The following is a 19750-nucleotide window of genomic DNA, read 5'->3' as shown; positions in this document are numbered from 1 at the left end:
TGAATCCCCTGAGTCTTGTTTTTCAGTGTCTTTTTAATATATGGTCTTTTTCTGCTTCTCATATCTCTATCCTTGCTTTTGTTGGCAGTCACTGTCTGACTTTCCTCTTCTGCTAGATTTCTACTTCAACCAGTTTCTTGTTCTTCCTAGTGTAAATTTTTGCCTACTCCCTTCATATTTCCTCTATCTTCTCTGTTCCTTCCACCATTTCTGTAGGTTGCAATACCCAAGGTCTTCTTTGCCTCACTTATCTTGTCTACATCACTCAGTGTGCCTTTGTTTACTTCCTCTTTAGTATCTTTTCACATAGGTGCATCTGTATCATAGGTTCATAGGTTAACACTAGGCTAAATGGCCTTGCAGACCATTTTAAACCTAACCGATTATCCCATTTGGTGCTTAAAATTAACCCATCCCATTGGAGAATAGATTCACCTAACCCTTTCCAAGATCTATATTTATATATTATGTTAGTGATAATTACTAGATCAAAGCACATATATTTGGAGGAGATCCATGTGTTGGGATAAAACTTTTAGGAGCTGATTCTGTCCATTAGTAGTACAGGGTGAGTCCTGGGATTAATTTCCTATTTTCCATCCATCGGTCCAAGTTACACTTGAATGTTGTCAGGGATAGTGGATGGGGAGTCTGTCCAGAGCAGTGGTGTCCTCTGTATGATGTAGCTGTCCCTTCAAGCAGTTCTGTTAATGTTGAAGAAGAGGTTTTGGTTCCTGGGTTAAACTTGCAGATGTGAAATAAGTGCATCAGTAATGGGTCAGAAAATGCCTTTTATGCTAGACATAGGTCACTTCAAAGCAGTCTGTAAGAGACTGAATATGGTGATAGGGCATTGTGGAAGTCCGGAACATGTGGTTTAGACCTTGCATCTGTTTTGTAATGTATCTCTGTGGGCATTATAGTTGTTACATGTGCCTGGCCAGATACATGCCAAAAAATGCATTATAAACAATAACTGGCCAAAAGAGGGTTGAGTAAAGGGTGGCAATGACATCCCTGGATCCAGCAACAATCCCCTACTTTATGAGCAGTGCAATACAGCAGGACTTTCTTACCACAGTGGACACTTGCTGGTCAAATGTTACGCCACAGTCCAACTACCAGGTCAACTCTTAGGGGTGTGTCATCAATGTGATAGCTCCCCAGGTGAGTCAGCTTTCCAAAGGAGATGATAATTCATTTTTCTGGCATTTAGCTTTAGTCTGTGAGTTGGACACCACTTATTTGTTTGGGACAAGCCTTACTGTAGGATGACTTAGTGCTTTAGGGATTGTTGTCGCCTCACAGCAAAAGGTTCTGCAGTTCAATTCTCAGCTGGAGTGCCTTCTGTGTGGAGTCTGCATGTCCTCCCTGCATTCATGTGAGTTCCTCTGGGTACTCCTGTTTCCTCCCACGTTAAAAAAGCATGCGTCTGGAGCATTTCTCCCTGGGCCTTCACTGAAAATTGGCTTAGTTCCAAGTTGGACTTTCCCAGTTAACAAATGTTAAATAAATAAAAATAAAATAAAAAAATCACTGCTCCTAGCTTGCAGTCACCTGCAAATATTGTTAGCCAGAGCACTTTGGTACTCGCTTTACTTCTGAGAAATAGATGCCAAACAGAAGAGGTCCCACAATTGAACCCTGGGGGACTGCACTGGTGACTGTTCTTTTTGTGGAGGTAGGATCCCCTTCTTTGATCTCCTACATCCTATTTGCTAACCAGTTGGATATCCAGTAGGTGATAATGGGGTTTATACCTAGTTTATTAAGGTTTTCTACCATGCTTGAGTGGGTATTGTGTCAAAAGCCTTGTCCAGGTCAAGGTAAGTGGTATGTACCATTTTACCTTTGCCCTTTGGTTTGGTGACCTTTTCAAAAAAGTCTATCAGGCTGAGTAAGCATGACTTGCCTTTGACAAATCCAAACTGAGATGGCACCAGTGTTTGGAGGTTCTTTGTGAACTTGTTGATTAAGCCCATGATAATTCTTTCCTTGCCTTTACATATGAGACTGGTTAGACTTGTGGCACTGTAACTGCCTGAATCCATTATGTAAGGGAATAACTATTGCTGTTCTCTATTCACTTGGTACAAAACCAGTGTGGAGGCTAATGTTGACCAACGTTGTTAGGGTGTACTTAATCATGCTTTGTGTTATTCAAGATGCATCATGTGATATTCTCAGGACCCACTTATGCAGTATTTTTTGCTTTTGATAGCATTTTCAGGACTTAGTCTTGAGTGATTCTTGATGGCAAGGCCTTGTGATTGTGCTTTGCTTAGGTAGTTATTTTTGCCTTGAGCTTAGCTTTGGTAGATTTAATTAAACATCTTAGTTGCTTGTTTAATTTAATAACCAGAGCTCTATCCTTCTACACATTGTTCTTCTTTTTAGTCAATAAACTCACTCTTGTATTATAAAACTTGTTTTGCCTTCCATCACTAATTACTAGATCAAAGCATATGTATTTGGAGTGGATCAATGGGATGGGATAAAGCATTTAGGAGCTGCCTCTGTCTATTAGTAGTACAGTGGGGTGTCCTGGAGTAAATTTTCTATTTCACATCCAAAATAGAGTAACTTTGGCTTAAAAATGCAAATAATTAATTAAGTAAATATGTTAAAACAGATAATCTTTCATATAGCCAAGTGGACATACCATAAAGTACAGCTTTAGGTGAACAGGCTACTGATAATTAAAAACTCATTAACCAGTTATTGTTTCAGTTGTAACCTGGTCAATAGCAGTTTGATGGTCATTTTTTCATTAAGATGTTGAGAAATAGCTGCATTTGGAATAGATATTCAGTAATATTCACATGCACAAGTGAACATGGTAGGAGACAAAAGACAAATATGGAATTTAAAAAGGATGATGAGAACGTTTATAGAGGGCTAAAAACATTAATGGCTGATCAAGTAAAGGACCCTGAGTTGAGGTATCTAAGAATATTATGTACATATTGGGAACATTGTTGGATACATCAGCTGGGACCTAGAATTCGCTGTTCAATATATCTACAAAGCAGTGATATCAGCCTACATACAAGATGGTTCAGCTGTGCTAGAGTTTTGCTGGTAAAACATTATGGGGATATGGAAGCGATACTTGCTCCTCTAGTAGTCATATAGATTCATAGATTATTACTAGGTAAACACACAGGGCCTTTCTAAGCCTAGCCAAGTTTTCCTGAAAGAATAATGATGTTCTGTATCCAAACAGGACATCGGGGCTGGGCATTTATAAGCTACCTCAGTCCATAAGGGACATGGGTGCCAGGCCCAGTGTAAATTTCCTATTCCTCATCCAATGGTCTTGGTTGCACTTAAACATGGATAGGAAGCCTGTTCCATATGAGGGGCAGTCTCTGGGACACATATCTGTCTCTCCACAAACAAAATTCAGGTCCCTAGCCCTTGTATTTCTGGTACTCTTTGACTTACGAATATGTAGGAGATTCATAAGTTTGGGGTTAGCAGATACCTTGTAAGCCAGGCATAGATCACCCCTCAGCAGTCTACAGGAGACTGAGTAGAAGGAAAGGGCTTTAAGGCACTCTGCATAAGGGAGGTTTGTTCCCCCTTGTATTCTTGTTGTAAAGAGACTCTGAGGTCTCTCTAGTTGCTGCATATGCCTGGTCAGGTACATACCAAAGGGGGCATTGTACTCTATGATTGGTCTGATAAGTTATATATGATATACCTATATACATATATAGACATGATATTTATTCACTTTCCTGATTTAAGAAATTCTGTTAATGCAATGCATCAAAAGCAATCATCAAAGCACAGACTGAATAACAATTAATTCTAGACTGTTTTTTTTTTTTCAAAAAAAAATTTTTATTGGCAATTTTGTTTTAATACAATAAGAACCAAACAAGTTATAACAAGATAAATAAAATACACAGTATACTAATAAAAATCACAAAATTTCAACAAGCAACCCCACAAGCTGTCAGAAAAACATAATATAACAGTAATTAAATAGTACTAAATATTGGAATTAAAACTACAAACCACTGAATTAAATCAAGAAGAAATAAGGAGAAGTGTATTAACTTTGGAGCAAATTTTTAGATAAAGGGCATTCTTCTTAGGACTCTTACTAATAAATTTGTGAGCAGCCATGTATGTAAATACCAATGATTTAAAGTTATTCCAACAAAGCTTAGTACGATCCATCCAATTTCTAGAGATGTACAGTTTCATGAGAGAACATAAAAAGACCAAAACATGGGTATCAACTAAAGAAAGAGTACACATAGGTATGTGAAGGATGGCTAGTTCCCAACAAAGGGTTGATTTGTGGTATCCCATTTTTTGAAGACGGACCTTTAACGAAGTCCAAAGTTTATGAGTATGATAACAGGACCAAAAGATATGAAATAAATCAGCATAGGGTGCTGAGCAGCAGGAGCAAGAAGGAGATTTATTGGAGTCAATTTTTGCTAGTCTAGCTGGAGTAAAATATGTATTATTGTTAATCATCAATTGTGTGTAAAAAGATTCTTAAATGGGGAGAAATTAATAGTGTTTTTTATAGACAAAAGCTTCTGATTATGTGAAAGAAGAGGGTGATAACTATTCCAATAGTTTGAAAAAAGACATGGACTATTATTTATCATAGATGATATAAGTTTATATGAATTAGAAACCATTTTCTTGGGTAGAGTAAGATTATGCAAAACAGATTCTAATAAGGATATATTTTGTCCATTATCAAAAAGGTGTATAAATTTATACTTAATAATATCTCTCAATTGTCTGATTATCGATAAATATTTTTTATTTATCTTCAATATCACACATAGGTTAGAAAATGATTCATTATTATGTTTAAGTAAATCCCAGACCACAAAGCTTTTAATTTCCGGAATTTAGAAAGATTAACAGGAAGATTATTAATTGTAATATTAGGATTTAGATGTAAGGGTTGAAGTAAGGGAAGGGTTTTATCCAAATTTATAAGTTTCATTAAGTTTTGAAAAATAATAATCTTATGTTTTAAATTATTTGAGAGTTTGAGATTTTTAAAGGAATCTTTTACGAGAAAAGGGAGGGCCTCCGATTCAAATTCAGACTTATAACATGTTGAAACCATATTTTAGACCATAAGGGATAAGAATTATAATCCACTAACTTAAATTTGGAAATACATAATAACCTACTTGCCGAAATGATGAAGTAGTATAATTGAAAATTTGGCAGTCCCAGTCCTCCACCGATTTGGGAATAGTTAGTTTATTATATGCAATTCTCACAGATTTTGGATACCAGATAAATTTAGATAAATCCTACATATTTTAGTCAAAAAGACTTTGGTATTACCTGATCTACAGAGTTGAATTGAAAGAGAATTTTAGGTAGAATATTCATTTTAATTATAGCAGCTTTAGACAAGAGAGATAATTTCAACTTCTGCCACCTAAGAATATCGAGAGTTATTTTGGACCATGATTTAAGGAGATTATTTTGAAATGTAGATGAAACATTATGATTAAAGGAAATCCCTAAATATTTAATATCGAAAGTAATTTTAAAGGAAGACAAGGGAAAATAACTTGGATTATACCCTGAGGATTTATAGGAAAGATGTGAGATTTCTGAAAATTGACTTGATAATCTGAAGCTTTAGAAAAGGCCTCAATGGAGGATTCAATCTTATGAAGATCAGTGTTAGGAAGTTGAAAGTAAATAATTAAATCATCAGCAAAAGCTGACAAAGGAACTATAGTATTCATTACTCTAGGAATCACATGAACTGTATTTGATTTTATATAAAGAAATAGGGTTCAATGAATATATTAAAAAGGAAAGGAGATAGCGGACAACCCTGTCTAGTACCATTAGTTATTCGTATTGGTTTTGATAAAATTTTGTTTATCCACAAGCAAGTCGAGGAGTTATTATATAAAACTTTAATCATATCTATGAAAGAAGGGGGAATATTGAAATATGATAAGGAAAGAAAAAGAAACATCCAGTTAACCCTATCAAAAGCCTTAAATCGCATCTAATATCAAGGCATAAATTGGATTTTTGTCTTTTTCAGAATATGCATTAATGAATCTAAAGTTAAGGTATTATCCCAAGTATGTTTACCTGACATAAAGCCTGATTGTTCCTTGGATATTATAGAAGGAAGAATTTTCCTAAGCCTATTTGCTAAAAGAGAGGCTAAAATTTTAATGTCAATATTAATCAAAGAAATGGGGCGATAATTGTGCGGATCTGATTTGTCCTTTTGATTTTTTAAAATTAAAATCGTTTTCAAAGTATTCCAATAAAGATCTGAGATACCATGTTTTATTACATAATTATATACTTTTAATAATATAGAAGAAATCAATAAGTTATAAGTTTTAAAGAATTCAGCTGTAAATCCGTCAGGACCAGGTGATTTCCCTGCCTTAAGATTCGAGATAGCTTCTTGAATTTCTTGTAGGCTTATAGGAGCTGAAAGCAAGTCACCTTGACTTTTACTTATGGAGGAAATTTAATAGAATTAAGAAACTCAATCATATTTTTATGCGTAGTACTACTTGTATTTCCATTAGAATATATGTCAGAAAAAGGTTAGAAAAAGTTGTATTATTTCTTGGTCAGAGTTATAAATCTTATTATTAAGGTGTAGCCGAGATATCTTAGGAGGTTCTTGATTGTTTCTAATTAATTTTGCAAGAAATTTAGATGGAGTTTGTGCCCATTCAGAGTAGGTTGCAATCATCCTTTGTTCAAAAATAGTTAGGTTCTGTTTATGTAGTTGAAGTAATTGGAATTGTAAGTCATTTATTAAATTATCTCTATTGGGATCTACATTTATTTTTGTTGTTTTCTAGTTAGAACTTTATTTGTAAGCTCCATTTCTTTGTCTTTATATTTCCTTTTAAGAAAAGAGGCTTTATTAATTAAAATACCTCTCATATAAGCTTTACAGGCTGCCCATTGTATATCTAAGGGTATATCAGAACTATCCAGATTAAGAGTAAGATTAGATAGTATTTCATTAATTTCCTGAATAATGTCTTTAGTACAGTAAATTATTATTGAGTGTCCAAATATTATATTTAGAGGGGAATTTTTTTGAATAGGGTTAATATTTATTGAAATCTTAGAGTGATCAGAGATGGATCTCGGATCCAAGAACAGAACAATATCAAAGTGTGTAAGAAATTCCGAGATTAAAAGAAGTCCAATCTTGACCAAGATTTGGAGCATTTTGAATAATAAGTGTATAACTCCTCTTCGTTATCTGGTCCTTCAAAGAAACAGGGTCAGTAAGACTAAGGTCAAACATCAAATCCTCCAAGGCAGAGGAGGATTGGGTATTGTACCAATAATAGGAGGATTTATTAGAGCGATCTACAATAGGATCAATAACAGCATTCCAATCACCCCAGCTATAAAATAATGGACTTAAAAGGTTGCAAAAATATTATGAATTTCTGCAATAAAAATATATGGCTGGGACCACGGGCCATATAAATTAAAAATAGAATAGGTTTATTAATATTAGGAAATTGAGATGTGAAAAACACCATCTACCATTTACATCAGACCTTGTATTAAGTATGGTACCCTGGAAAGATTTTTTAATAATTATCGCTACTCCTCTAGCACTAGAACTATTACCTGAAGAAATAATAAGTTTCACCCATTTCTTTTCTCTTACTCCTGCCCAATCCCTATCATACAAATGTGTTTCTTGAAGGAAACATATATTAGCATATGATTTAAAAATCAAGTGACAGATAAGCCCTTTTAGACTTATTTTGCAACCCTCTAATATTCCACGAATCTATATATAAAGTCATAATACAATAAGCTTAGTAGGCCTAGTATACACCTATTTTAGAAGAAAGGAAAAGCCTAAAAAAAATAAAGACGGTGACTTTGTAAAAACCAAAAGCGCTCATTTTTATTCGTAAATACATAGCTGACTTTTATTTTCAATCTTCTCCTATATTTTCCATACTTTCCTTTATCTATAATCACAAAATGACAGTGGCAAGAATAGAAAAGGGACAAAGAAAAAAACAAAATATGACAGCAAAGAGAATCCTTCCATACCTCCCCAGTGCCTACCCACCCCTCAAAACTAATGGAAGGAAATAATATATAATACATCTGTGAAGCTTTTGAAATGCTAGCAAAATAATTCTTGTTATAACAAAAGAAAGAATAAAAATTAAGTAACAAACTAATACTCCAACAATATGTACATATATACATCACACAATGTTTCCAAGACACAGCCATGTTAGAACCCATAAACCAACCCCCACGAGATCATATTCAGAACAATGAAATTAGCCATAAATAAAAGGAAAAGTGAAATTAACTTAACTAACTATAACCTATAAATATGCGATTTTTCAGAAAAAAATTAAAACTAAAAAAAATATTATTTATAAAATGTAAACATTTTTATGGTACATACCTAGAATAACTTTAAGATTATATTTTAAATTTTAAGATTATATTTTAGTGCATATTCAACAACACTAGTAAAAATTAAAAATTTAAGATAAAAATCGACATATAAGAAGACTGGACATAATACATGCACATACTGAACAAAGTTGCAAATACCCCAAGAAAAAACTGTGAGAAGCATTTATATCTTAACTGAGTCATGTAAACCAGACCCCACCGCATGTATTAAGGCAGACATTAACAAGTAATACATTAGATATATATTAAATTATACCACCATTTCTTAAATAACTACAGAATAAAGTCCAGAACAATGAACTGTCATTGTAGGAAACCTCATGAAGTGAGAACCTCATGAAGCGAAGCATATCAGCATCTCAGCGACAGAATCATAAGCAGAAGTTCCATCTTTTACAGTTAAATTAGAGCCAGAATTCTCACGCAACTCCACACGGAGAAAATGTATCCACCATTTCTTAAATAACTAGAGAATGAAGTCCAGAACAATGAACTGTCACTGTAGGAAACTACATGCAGTGAGAACCGCATGAAGCAAAGCATATCAGCATCTCAGCGACAGAATCATAAGCAGTAGTTCCGCCTTTTACAGTTAAATGAGAGCCAGAATTCTCACGCAACTCCACACGGAGGAAATGTATCAGGAAAATAATCTCCAGAACTAATCATGACACCATTTACAGTCACCAATTCCGGAACACCATGTTGTTTACTGGCATCTGAAGAATCATACAGTCATCCAACGCCTATTCGAGTTTTCTCACTTAATAGTTCAAGTTAACAAAGAAATCATGCCACACCAAAACCAGTGTTAAACCAACAGCAAGGCTTACTTACTTTGTTTGTATATTTGCCAAAAGATAAATCTTGACAGCCTAGATAAATAGTCCTTGAACAACCACTCATGCTGAACAAATGATTACTCGCATAAAACACTTGCACTTGTAAACGAACAGCATTTCTCCACAGCGCAATTGTAAGGCAAACTAAAAGTTAACCAAATACATTTTTATAACACTGGATAAGAATTGAAGGCTTTAATAAAAGCATCTTTAGCTTCAGACGATGTACTCGCTGAATATTTAGTCTCTTTATATGTAAATAAAAGGACACTCGGGTATCTCATCTGAAACCTTATATTTCTTTTAATTAAATCAGCACAAAAGGGAGCTAACCTCTGCCTATTCAATTTTATTTGGTGTGGCAAGTCTTGAGTAAAAGTAATTTTATGATTGTTCCATACCAATATTTTTTGCTTTCTTGCTGACTGTAGAATATTTTGAACATCCTGAAAGTTCAATAGTTTGGTATAGATGATGCGAGGGATTTGTGAATCCTGTCTCGCCTAATGGCTCTATGTGCCCTCTCAATTATTATTTTATCAGCTGTAAAACTCGGACCCAAAAGTGCACTGAAAATCTGACCACAAATTAAAATAAGGTTTTGGTTATCATATGTTTCAGGTAGCCCCCTAATAATAATATTATTACGTCGGCTTCTCGCTTCAAGATCTGTTAGTTTAGTTTGTAATTCCTCAATAAGCACAGAATTATTTTTGTTACATCAGACACTTGACTAATTTTAAAGTCATTATTTTGTGTTTTTTGCTCTAGCGTGTCCATTCTTTGTACTAACTGGTTAATAGATTTAGTAAGTCCAGACATTTGGTCAGATATAACCTGGATAGCATCATGAATTGGTTGAAGCGCTATTTTCAGATCGTCGATGTGAAGATTCGGTTCAGTTTTTGTCTTCGCATTTGTTTTATTATTTGAAGAACTACTATCCACAACTGTTTTGAAGTTCTCAACCTTTACAAGTGTTATCTTTCTCAGGGGAAAGAATTGAGGAGATTTTTGCCTTGGTACTCTGGGCATCCATATTCTCCGCACTTTCTGTCATACCTGGATACCGATGTACAGAACAGAAGTAAGGAGCGCCAACTGCTAGAAGCGCGAATCCTGTCAGGCACCAAATTTTCACACAGGCCTCTCGAATACTCGTACTCCTTATCCCAGAAACTGGTTAAAGGTAAAAAATACAATTTTTACCAGAGAACAGACCACCAAACGACTTCAGGTATATTATATTAGCCTCTTATATCAGCGAGTAATAATTACTACCCTTAAGAAACAGTTAAGGCTGCATAAAATAAAAATTAATGGTAGGAGCTCGTGGTTAGGGTGCTAACTAGCCGACCACCATCTTGGAATCAATTCTAGACTGTTATGCAGCTAATTCCTCATTCTCTCCATGAAAGACAACAGCTTGACCATAAACTCTTTTATCATCTCCACTAAGCAGGTTACTAATAAACAACAGAAAAACAAAAAAAAAAAAAACCAAGAAACTCACACCACAAACTGCAGCGTTAACGGAACTGAATTTAATCACCACTGTCAGGCCCTAAACAGCTTTACTGTCTGGAACTCCCTAACACCTTAGCTCCAAACCAACTTCTTCTAGCTCAACAAATACCAACCTGGCAAAACTCCAGCCATACAAGACCTGATCTCCCTCTACTCCAATAAATGAGAACTTAGAACTTAGATCCACTAACAAGGCACTAATCGCAATCTCCAAAAGCCATTACAGCTCTGGTGACTCCCTGTATTCTAGCAACATTGCCAAGACTTGGAACTCCCTACCACTACAAATCAGGTTGCAACTTAACAAAACCATTTTAAAAAGCAGCTTATTTCCCAGCTAAACAACTCCTGGACATGCAACTTCCTAGCACCTGACTAACATATTCTAACTCTTTTCCCCTACCCACTATCCAACCTCTTTAAAACTCCCATAGATGCAGCATATATTACCACATGTTACTTGTAACTGCCTAGCACCTGGCTGACATATTCTAACTCCTTTCCCCTACCCACTATCCAACCTCCTCTTTAAAACTCCCACAGATGCACTATATATTATCATGCGTTACTTGTAACAGCCTAGCACCTGGCGGACATATTCTAACTCCTTTCCCCTACCCACTATCCAATCTCCTCTTTAAAACTCCCACAGATGCACTATATATTATCATGCGTTACTTGTAACTGCCTAGCACCTGGCTGACATATTCTAACTCCTTTCCCCTACCCACTATCCAACCTCCTCTTTAAAACTCCCACAGATGCACTATATATTATCATGCGTTACTTGTAACTGCCTAGCACCTGGCTGACATATTCTAACTCCTTTCCCCTACCCACTATCCAACCTCCTCTTTAAAACTCCCACAGATGCACTATATATTATCACACGTTACTTGTAACTGCCTAGCACCAGGGTGACATATTCTAACTCCTTTCCCCTACCCACTATCCAACCTCCTCTTTAAAACTCCCTGATAAGTTATATATGATATACCTATATACATATATAGACATGATATTTATTCACTTTCCTGATTTAAGAAATTCTGTTAATGCAATGCATCAAAAGCAATCATCAAAGCACAGACTGAATAACAATTAATTCTAGACTGTTATGCAGCTAATTCCTCATTCTCTCCATGAAAGACAACAGCTTGACCATAAACTCTTTTATCATCTCCACTAAGCAGGTTACTAATAAACAACAGAAAAACAAAAAAAAAAAAAAACAAGAAACTCACACCACAAACTGCAGCGTTAACGGAACTGAATTTAATCACCACTGTCAGGCCCTAAAACAGCTTTACTGTCTGGAACTCCCTAACACCTTAGCTTTAAAACTCCCACAGATGCACTATATATTATCATGCGTTACTTGTAACTGCCTAGCACCTGGCTGACATATTCTAACTCCTTTCCCCTACCCACTATCCAACCTCCTCTTTAAAACTCCCACAGATGCACTATATATTATCACACGTTACTTGTAACTGCCTAGCACCAGGGTGACATATTCTAACTCCTTTCCCCTACCCACTATCCAACCTCCTCTTTAAAACTCCCACAGATGCACTATATATTATCACACGTTACTTGTAACTGCCTAGCACCTGGCTGACATATTCTAACTCCTTTCCCCTACCCACTATCCAACCTCCTCTTTAAAACTCCCACAGATGCACTATATATTATCATGCGTTACTTGTAACAGCCTAGCACCTGGCGGACATATTCTAACTCCTTTCCCCTACCCACTATCCAACCTCCTCTTTAAAACTCCCACAGATGCACTATATATTATCATGCGTTACTTGTAACTGCCTAGCACCTGGCTGACATATTCTAACTCCTTTCCCCTACCCACTATCCAACCTCTTCTTTAAAACTCCCACAGATGCACTATATATTATCATGCGTTACTTGTAACTGCCTAGCACCTGGCTGACATATTCTAACTCCTTTCCCCTACCCACTATCCAACCTCCTCTTTAAAACTCCCACAGATGCACTATATATTATCACACGTTACTTGTAACTGCCTAGCACCAGGGTGACATATTCTAACTCCTTTCCCCTACCCACTATCCAACCTCCTCTTTAAAACTCCCTGATAAGTTATATATGATATACCTATATACATATATAGACATGATATTTATTCACTTTCCTGATCAAAAGCAATCATCAAAGCACAGACTGAATAACAATTAATTCTAGACTGTTATGCAGCTAATTCCTCATTCTCTCCATGAAAGACAACAGCTTGACCATAAACTCTTTTATCATCTCCACTAAGCAGGTTACTAATAAACAACAGAAAAACAAAAAAAAAAAAAAACAAGAAACTCACACCACAAACTGCAGCGTTAACGGAACTGAATTTAATCACCACTGTCAGGCCCTAAAACAGCTTTACTGTCTGGAACTCCCTAACACCTTAGCTTTAAAACTCCCACAGATGCACTATATATTATCATGCGTTACTTGTAACTGCCTAGCACCTGGCTGACATATTCTAACTCCTTTCCCCTACCCACTATCCAACCTCCTCTTTAAAACTCCCACAGATGCACTATATATTATCACACGTTACTTGTAACTGCCTAGCACCAGGGTGACATATTCTAACTCCTTTCCCCTACCCACTATCCAACCTCCTCTTTAAAACTCCCACAGATGCACTATATATTATCACACGTTACTTGTAACTGCCTAGCACCTGGCTGACATATTCTAACTCCTTTCCCCTACCCACTATCCAACCTCCTCTTTAAAACTCCCACAGATGCACTATATATTACCACACATTACTTGTAACTGCCTAGCACCTGGCTGACATATTCTAATTCCTTTCCCCTACCCACTATCCAACCTCCTCTTTAAAACTCCCACAGATGCATTATATATTATCACATGTTACTTACTCACTGCTGTCTACTCCCCACTGTCCCATCTATACCCATTAACTCTCCCCTAGACTAAGTTGAAAAGCTTTCCCTTAAAATGTCAATGCACTTCATATGAACTTGTCTATATTCTCCTCATTTTTAGTTTTCCTTTCTTGTCTTATCTTCAGTACATCTTCAAGATTATCTCTGCTAAACATACTGTATGAACAACCATCATATGTTACTACCTGCTATACTTTTAATTGTATGTCTAAACCTCTATGCTTATGTAAATATCTTATGCCATCATATGTTATTATCTGCTATATTTTTATAAGTGAATGTGTAAACCACAATGCTCATGTAAATGTCTTATGTATAGTATGTTAGCAATTGTTCTGGAGCTTTTCTTTCCAGGCCTCAGCTGAAAACGGACAGCTCTGTCCAGTCGGACCTCCTGGTAAACAAATATAAAATAAATAAATAATAAATAAATAAATAATAATCCAAAAAAATTACATCCAAAAGACTAATCACTTTTGCCCTTCTAACAATCTAGGGCATCATCAGAGTAAAAGCCATTAGTATTATCACACTTAAATAATCCAAAATCATCATATGACCTAATAGAACATTACATACCTAAGTATAAAAACAAAATTAACCCTTTAATTCATAGACAAAATGTTCTTGTGAACGATAAAACATTAAATATATGTTTCAGCAGCTTCTAAGCATCTTGAGGAAAAAAAAAACAATATTTAAAATTGCATCTAACAAATCTTGTTAAAACTTTTTTATTAAAATGTGAAATGTGAAAATGATGTGAGTAAAACAATAATAAAACTGGTCTTCCATAAAATAGTAAAAACAACAATCAAACATGCATTGCTCTACGTTTTAGTATTCCAGCAATAGAACAGCAATCATTAATACCTGGTTGCTGCCTACCATTTAATCTCAGTTGCCATATTGTTTCTCTAACTTCCAACAAAGTTTTAAAATCCCCTGCTTTCTCATTTTCACTTACTTTGTCAATAATAAAAAAAACAAAAACCTTTTGAAGTTGCTGCAATATAAACTATGCATATAAAGTGCATGGCTGTTTTTTTTTTATTTGAAATATCTCTAATATACTCCACGATCCGATCTCTAAGCTTACGCATGGTTTTGTCCACATAAAAAGCTGGGCATCCTATAAAGGTCACAGCATAGACAACGTATTTTTGTATTACAATTGCAGCATCCAGGGCATTGAATAGTTTTATTGTAAACAAAAATAGTAACATATGGACCATTATTTATAAATTTATAATATTTACACATTCCATACTTGTACATCATTGATGTATGTATGCTAGGCATAATTACTTTTTGCCTTTCTAATAGCCCCTTTAAGTTGTTGCCCCTACTATAAACCACCTATTAGGCGATATGGCTAGGTTGCAACAAGTACTTAATATAGCAACTATCACTGATGTATCCACATTATATTGAACTACCATTGCACCTTCTTATGGCAATTATGTATGGTTCTGGTTCCAGGGCCAATACTCAACCTAAAAATTGGAGTATGTCTTTTTCTTAAAAATACAGGAAGATAATGTCCCATTCTTTTTACATAAAAGGATGCCCAAAAATTCAATTTCTTGTGCATGAAACTTATATGTAAATTTCAAAAAAGTAGTAGTACTATTGAAATCTTCTTCTTCATTCGGCTTTTCCCGGTTAGGGGTCACCACAGCAGATCACCTATCCGCTCATGATTGGCAGTAGAGTTTTACGGTGTCAAGTTTTCAGCCCAGCACCCAACCTTCCACGGAAGGCACACGCACACACACACACACACACACTCACTCCTAGGGCCAATATAGAGTGACAATCCACCTACAGCATGTCTTTGGGATGTGTGAGGAAACCGGAGCACCCGAAGGAAGCCCACACGACCACAGGGACATGCAGACTCCGTACAGAAGGCACCCCAGCCAAGGATCGAACTGGAGAACCTCTTGCTGTGAGGCGACGATGCTAACCGCTGCACCACCATGGCTGCCCACTGCAACACCAAGGCCTCCTTGAAATAATCTAAAAAAACCCTGCAATATCTTCTGATTTTCCATGCCATAACACTAGAGTATCATCAAGAAAATGTAAAAATACTATAATGTCAGATGGATCCCCCAAAATCCGACTTACCCAAAATCCAAAAGACCAAGATGAAAAACCCGACATCCCAGAAGACTGGCCGCCTGGAATACTGACAAAACACTAACAGTAAGTAATCGATCGCCCAACCTGCAAACACACTAAAACTGAAGAGACATACTCCAATGCCCTGCTTCACTATGAAACTTCCCACCCATTTCACCAGAAGAAGAGTGTGGTGAAGGGCCAAATGGTTGGACATTCAAGGCATATAAGTGATGAAGAAAGATCTGGTATTGAGATGGTCACACTTATTGGCATGTTTAAAGACAGGGGGTATCCATCAAAGTTACTGGTGAAAATTAGAAATTATGTTATAAGGAAGCGAGACACCAGTTTTGCCGCCATTTTAAGGTTGATTGTTGACCCTGGAGCCAGCACCATACATAATTGCCATAAGAAGGGTGTGACAGTAGTTCAATATAATGTATATACATCAGTGATAATTGCTACATTAAATACTTGTTGGGACCTAGCCAAATCGCCTGAACAGAAGTTAAAATTAGGAACAAGACCACATGTGATTTATAGTAGGGGTAACAACTTAAAAGGACTATTAGAAAGGCAAAACGTAATTATGCCTAGCATACATAGATTAAGGATGTACAAGTGTGAAATGTGTAAATATTGCAAATTTATAAATGCTGGTCCATATGTTACTATTTTTGGTTGCAATAAAATTATTCAGTGCCCTGGATGCTACAATTGTAATACAAAAATGGTTGTTTATGCTGCGGCCTGTATGAGATGTCCAGCTTTTTATGTGGACAAAACCATACATAAGTTTAGAGATCAGATCGCAGGGCATATTAGAGATAGTAAGAATAAAAAAAACTAGCAATGCACTTTATATGCATAGTTTAAATTGCAGCAACTTCAAAAGGTTTTTGTTTTTTATTTTTGACAAAGTAAGCGAAAATGAGAGTGGAAGGGATTTTAAAACTTTGTTGGAAGTTAGAGAAACAATATGGCAACTGAGATGAAATGGTAGGCAGCAACCAGGTATTAATGATTGCTGCTAATACTACTGCTGGTATACTAAAACTTAGTGCAATGCGGATTTGATTGTTGTGTTTACTATTTAAGTATATTTATGGAAGACCAGTTTTATTATTTGTTTTACACATATCATTTTCACAGTTTTAATTATTAATAAAAAGTTTTTAGCAACATTTATTAGATGTACTTTTGAATATTGTTTTTAAGCAGGATGCTTAGAAGGTGCTGAAACATATTTAATGTTTTGTCTATGCATTAAAGGGTTAATTTTGTTTTTATATTTATGTATGTAATCTTCTATTAGATCATGTGATGCTTTTGGATTATTTAAGTGTGATGATACTAATGTCTTTTACTCTGATAATGCCCTAGGTTGTTCGAAGGGAGAAAGCACCTAGTCTTTTGGATGTAATTTTTTAGATTAAATTCACTTCCATTAATGCTGCAGTTAGTGTTGTGAGTTTCTTGTTTTTTTTTCTTTCATCATCTCCATCCAATAACATAAGACAGTCACCTTGGAGAGAATTACCTTCTGCTGCACAAAAGTGTTCACATTAGATGAGGTGAAATTTACCTGCAACTTGCATCTCATAATGTTGGTTAATGGGCCAAGACATTTTTGCAAGTTATCTGCTTTACTTTATAATGAAGTTGCCAACTCAGATAAAACAGTCTGACTTTGTGGAACAAAGCATTCATAACAAAATCAACCAGATGCATATGCAAATAAGGTATTCTAAAATGCTAATCTACATTAACCAATTATAATGAATTCCAGATGCGAATAGAAATTCGTTCCTTACTGTAGAGAGCCAACTCAAAGGCTCAAAATAACAAGGAACAAAACCTAACATGTTATTCACAGATGTATTACTTTACTATGTAGTTCTAGTCAGGCAAATTATCTAAAGAATATTCTTCAAAATAGCTCAAATTTTAGAATTCCTTTGTGCAAAGAAAAAGAAACAATATGTTCTGAAGTTAAAAAAGGCACATGACAAAGCCATGAGTTTGCTCACCAGTTCCTAACGACCATCAGTGATAATACTTAGCCTTCAGATTATGTAGCATTTTATTCTGAGTCATAGAATGAATTTTGACAGTAGTGAATAGAACTTTCAGAATAATGTGAAAATGATGAAATTGCATTTTACTGCAGAAGATGAACTGAATTGATGGTCTAATCTCATATCCTGGTAAATACAATAAATGGCCATGATGTTGTTGATCACCTTCACAGCTGACCCAACCACTGGAAGCATCAGTGTTAATATATCTTTGCCTATGTCATACGTGATAATTTAATAAAGATGTTTATTGGGGAAAAAATACATATATTCTTTATTCTTGCTTCTGAAAAAAATACTTTGTTGCTGCTCTGAATCATTAGCACTAGAAATGTCAATATATTTTAAGTGGAACTAAAAGCATAAGGACTACTTCTTTTCCTATAAATTTACAGTACACTTATAAAGTGATGGCCATGAGCAGCACATTGGTGGGCATGCATTGAAATGAGAGCTGTTTGACTGAGGTTCAACATGCCAAGGAATGGAGCTCCTCAATAGGAAATCATTGTCAGTGAGTTCAGGAATGTTAGAAAAATATGTATTAGTAATATGCTTGCTTAATGCACTGAGGTTTAAAAGGGTTAATGCATTTATTCTGTTCACACTGCATGAATCTGCACAGTTATTAGAAACTTAACAAGAAGCATTTGATTTCTGCTAATGTCAGCAAATAACAAGAAGCATTTCATTTCTACTAGTGTCATGAGACTTAACAAAGAGTTATTGATTTTCTGCTTATGCCATGAGAAAGTATACAGCTGTTAGAAGCTTTGATAAGGAGCACAAAGGCTGCTTGAAAGTATAAACCGTAGTCAGCATTACTTGTACCTAAGCTAGAAATGTACCTTGAATCTAGGCAAAATGTAACATATATATTAGAACTGCACAATTGAAGAATTGAAAGTTTGTGGTGGGCTAAAATAAGCCCCAAGGCCAGGTTGTTTTTCTCAAATGTTTTGTAAATCAGCAGTTATTCTCAACTAGTCAGCAATTAGTCTAGTAACATTTTCTGTAGAACAATACAGAAAGCTGTGTCTAACTACGTCAGTAATAGAAGTAACATTTCTGTGTAACATGGAAAGAACTGTATAAAAATGCCATACTAATTATTAATGTCCAGACAAATCATTCTGCCTGCATGCTTTGTCTCCTTGCTGCAAGTTAATAAAGGGTGCCATACTTGAACCTTACATGAATTGGTCTTTGAAGTTTTTTCATTTGACATGGAATTTCTCCTTTCTTCATGTTGGTACAACCATCCACCATGCTGTTGCTGCATGAACACAAAAAGTGTTATTTTGTTTTGACCATTTTTTTCAGGGAGTACAGTTTGGCAGATCTGATCCTCCACCCATAGAAGAAGAGCACATTTTGCAGTGCTCAGTGTTGCTTTAAGTTATACCTATAAAATTCGAAGTTACTTGATGTTCTCAGTTGCTGTTTATGAACAGTTTTCATGTCCTCTCTGGGTCTTGATGGTTTTCATCTAGGTACATTGTTTTCCTTCCATCTCATAATGCAAGCTGGTTAGGCTAAGTGGCTGGTTTAAATTTCCTCTAGTTGTGTGTAAGAGAACATGTTTCTTATTAGTTTGTGTAGCACCCTGGATTGAATTGGCATTTCTTCTGAGACGTGTTCTAATTTCTGACCATAGTTTTGGGGATATACTGTAAGTTCCCAATGACTAGATTTGCTTAAGTGCTTTTTGATACTAGAAAGATGTATTGATGGATACTAATAAATAAAAAAATAT

This window comes from Protopterus annectens, chromosome 2.part1 (assembly GCF_019279795.1).
Source record: "Protopterus annectens isolate FY-2018-M chromosome 2.part1, PAN1.0, whole genome shotgun sequence".
Taxonomy (NCBI): Eukaryota; Metazoa; Chordata; order Ceratodontiformes; family Protopteridae; genus Protopterus; species Protopterus annectens.
Note: the sequence above shows the minus strand (reverse complement) of the source record.